We start from the raw sequence: 4611 nt of genomic DNA, 5'->3' as shown, positions 1-4611 counted from the left end.
TTTACTAAAATGCAAATCAATTGTTTCTTCCCTGTTTAAAATCCCATGATGGCTTCCTAAATCTCAGAGTATGAAGCTCAAACGCCTTAGGATTCATACCAGGTTCTTCATGATCTGTCAGCTTTCTGGCATTATATGCTAATTTCCCCCAAGTATATTCTTTGATTCCATGTCCATTTAAAGCGCCATGCTTCCAAGCTGGGTGTAGTGCCATGTGCCTGTAGTCCCAGCTGCTCAGGAGTCTAAGGCAGGAGAAATACTTGAGGCTAGGAGTTCGAGGCTACATTGTGCTATGATCGTGCCCATGAATAGCCACTGCATTCCAGCCTGGGCAACATAGCAGGACCCGTGTCTAAATTTACAAAGAAGGGACTTAATTTTTTTTAAAGTGTCACACTTTCAAATGATTCTGCAACTATGCACACGAGCACAGTTTCCTCTTAGAATCCGTCACTCACATTTCTTTCCCTAGACCCCAAAGGAGGCTCAAACATCATCTCCTATCATACTCTCCTTATAAAAGAATGATTTTTATTTAGTTGTTTATTTTTTTACCCTATATTACACTATTTTCTAATTCAATTTTTTAAATTTTCCACAGAGCTGTAAGCTTACAATGCCAGGGCCTATATTTCAGTTTTTCTTTATTCTTGGGGACTAGCTTAGTGTGTGAGGTTTCTCTCTCTCTCTCTCTCTCTCTTCCTCTCTCCCTCTGCCCTCCCCCATCTGTCTGTCTCTGTCTCTCTCTCATCTCTTTCATATCTTTATGAGAGAGAATATATACATGTCTTAGTCCATTTGGGCTACTATAATAAAAATACCATATACTGGAAAGACTATAAAACAACAAAATTATTTTTTTGTAGTTCTGAAGTCTGGGAAGTCCAAGTGCTAGCAGATATTGTGTCTACTGGGGACCCACTCCTGGTTCACAGCCTTCTCTTCGCTGTGTCTTCACACTGCAGAAGGGGAAAGAGCTCTCTGAAGCACCTTATATAAGGGCATGGATCTCATTCATAAGAGATCCGTCCTCATGATCTGATCACCTTCAAAAATCCCCATCTCCAAATACCATCACATTGGGGAATTTGCTTTCAAGAAGTAAATTTATAAATTTTGGGGGGTGACAAACATGTGGGGGGGGGTGTGTGTGTTTGTGTGTGTGTGTGTGCATGTGAGAAAGAGAGAGAGAGAGTCTCCACCATTCAGTATAGATTTGTTGAGCAAGTGAATCACTAAAATAAATTTAGTGATTTCAGTTGCAGCAAAGGAGAAAGTAGAGCTATATTTGCCTCCCTGCACAAAACAACTTAAAAAATAAAATACATGAAACAACAGTTTTCAAGACATTGGACATCAGGCGGCAGAAGACAATGACCCCTGAAAATAAGAATGCACACAATGAACTCTATGATTAACAGTTTACTGCTGGGAGAGCATATCTAAGTCATGGTATGGCAAGGTCCCCACCCAGTAGAGCCTGCCAGTCTCCTAGAGTTGAGCAGAGCTGAGAGTCAGGGGAAGCAAAGGAAGCTAGAGTTCCCAGGGCAGAATACAGGAGAGGAGAGACCTGCACAGAGGAGCACAAACATTCAGATTTGTTGTATGTGTTTAATAAACTGTCATTATCAACGTCATTTGAAAATGGCTGTCTTGGCCGGGCGCAATGGCTCACACCTGTAATCCCAGCACTGTGGGAGTACGGGGCGGGCGGATCACGAGGTCAGGAGATAGAGACCATTCTGGCTAACACGGTGAAACTCCGTCTCTACTAAAAATACAAAAACAAAATTAGCCGGGAGTGGTGGTGGGCGCCTGTAGTCCCAGCTACTCAGGAGACTGAGGCAGGAGAATGGCGTGAACCCAGCAGCGGAGCTTGCAGTGAGCCGAGATCGCGCCACTGCACTCCAGCCTGGGCGACACAGCGAGACTCCATCTCAAAAAAAAAAAAAAAGAAGAAAAAGAAAATGGCTGTCTTTATTCCGATAATATCCTTTGCTCTGAAATCTAGCTTTATGATATTTATATAGCCACTCTAGCTTTGATATAATTAGTGTTAGAGTGCTCTTCTTTTCCATCCTTTTAACCAATTTCTGTCTTTCTTTGTATTTCAAGTGGATTTTATTAAGACCACAAATGCCTGTGTCTTGCTTTTTGAGTCAAATTGATAGTCTTTCAATTGGGCTATGTAAACCATTTAATTTTAAGTGATTATTAATAAGGCTGTGTTTTAAATCTACCATCTTGTCTTCTATTTATTCACTTATTCTTGTCCCTTTTTTTCTGCCTGTTTTTTGGCTTTGTGTATGTCAACAGTCTCTATCTACAGTCTAGGTTTACGGCTTGGAAAATGGAATTGTGATCTAAAATGATTATCTGTATTATGATTATTCCATTGTTAAAAACAATAATCAGCCAGGCGCGGTGGCTCACGCCTGTAATCCCAGCACTTTGCGGAGGCTGAGGTGGGCGGATCACAAGGTCAGGAGATCGAGACCATCCTGGCTAACATGGTGAAACCCCGTCTCTACTAAAAATACAAAAAAATTAGCCGGGCGTGGTGGCGGGCGCCTGTAGTCCCAGCTATTCGGGAGGCTGAGGCAGGAGAACGGCGTGAACCCGGGAGGCAGAGCTTGCAGTGAGCCGAGATGGCACCACTGGACTCCAGCCTGGGTGACAGAGTGAGACTCCATCCAAAATAATAATAATAATAATAATCAAGCACTTGGATTCTAAAGAATCATCCAGAAATAAAATATTTGATTTCCCAGGTTAAAAACAAAACAAAACAAAAACAAAGTCTGAGTGCCCTCTATGTGCAGCCTGGAAAGGAATTAAGACTGCAGGAGTGAAAACATAGATGTTACAGATACAGATATAGACATAGATATAGATATGGATATAATTTTGACATTTGGATCCCAAGGCTGAAGTGTATGCAAGACTATGCCCCCAAAATCTTTCCAGTTTATTTCCTAACATAGCATTACTTTCTCAGAAACATTGTTTTGATTTTAGTATGTGATAAGTCATACTGAATTTTTACCTTTTCCCATCCATATTTTTCTTTTTACGTAGAGATTGCACCCTGTCCTCCCTATGTCTTCTGGGAGGCAATCTTACAAAGTTGTAATTTGGAAAAACAATTACTGATGTTTTTTGTAGATTTTGCCTTACTCTGAAATAAATAATCAGAACAACTAAATTGAAAATGGGTTGAAAGAGAACCCATTGAAACCCAGTGGAAGGAGGCAGTATTATACTATTATTAGAGCCAAAGCCATTTGGGTTGCCAGAAATCATAGTAAATACAGTGTTAATGAACCACTTCACATTAGTTATCTACTTCTATTAGGGGCTGAACGACCACTGGGAGCTGGAATCTGTATGCAGAAAAGTAGATGCTATTAAGCCACTAGTACATGCTGCTCAGTAGCTGAGAGGGTCAGGGATTACAAAGCCTTTTGTGGGTGGGCTAGGCTGTGTTCAGTCCACCATGATGATTTCTGCAGCCCACTTAGTTTGGAAAAGCTTCCCGATATTATATCTATCTCCATGATGATGGTAATATGATGCTAACTCTCAAAATGGAGTTCATGGGAGGGGAGAGAGATAGAGAAAGAACAATAATAATAAATAAGTCATAGATGATGCCACAGAAAATGAAAGGACAGCCCATGAACTGAGTATACAGGTATCCCCAAGGATCGAAATTGGGCATATCTACATTATGTTATCAGATACATTTTCCATGTTAAAATTAATAATAGCCATATCATTATTTATGTTTCCAGATTTAATGGACAATTAATCTGAAAGGGAACTCAGATTGCTCCCTCAATGAATTCCTATTATTTCTGCATCTGAAGGTCACACATAATAGAATAATTATTACAAGAATGTTTCTCTCATTGCATTGTTTTCTAGAAACAATGGACAACACTGCATGTGCCACAACCACTTAAGAAAATGCCACCATGAGCACCACGTTTGTTTATTTTTTAATTTTGAAAAACATCAACTAAGATCCCTGGCCATTATGATTCATGAAACATGCAATAAGTTGTTTTGAGAAAGATTGAAAAATAGAAAATGCATGCTCTCAGCAGGCAAAACATTGCTGACATTTTAAATAATAATAAAACCAAAGACCTCAATCCATTTTGCATGTCAAAGAATAGACATTTAATTTGTTTAGGTTATTTGGTTTAGTTTTGTGTTTCTTATGGAATAAGCTCAAGGATATTAAAAGTAAAATAAAAATGTAGATGATTGTAGAGAGCCAAGTAACTGATAATTGGTTTTCCAACCAGAATAAAATGTAAAAGAGATTCATGCAACATGTGACTTCTCCTTTGTTTCATCGATACAGCTTTATTTCACTTTCAGAAAGCAGAAAAGAAAAACAAATAATAGCCAACTTGTACTTATATGATCTATATCCCTCTGGCTTTATATAGAATTAAGAACTCTATCCCTGTTTCTTGCCCTAATAGGTAAGCTTTAACTAATTGTACTATTTTTAAATTTTCCCTAAGAGAAGTGCCATCAAACTGAACTACATTTACATGCACGGAGGTTATCTAATATGTTATAAAATCTCTCTCCCAT

The sequence above is a fragment of the Pan paniscus genome, chromosome 8, assembly GCF_029289425.2.
Source record: "Pan paniscus chromosome 8, NHGRI_mPanPan1-v2.0_pri, whole genome shotgun sequence".
NCBI lineage: Eukaryota > Metazoa > Chordata > Mammalia > Primates > Hominidae > Pan > Pan paniscus.
Note: the sequence above shows the minus strand (reverse complement) of the source record.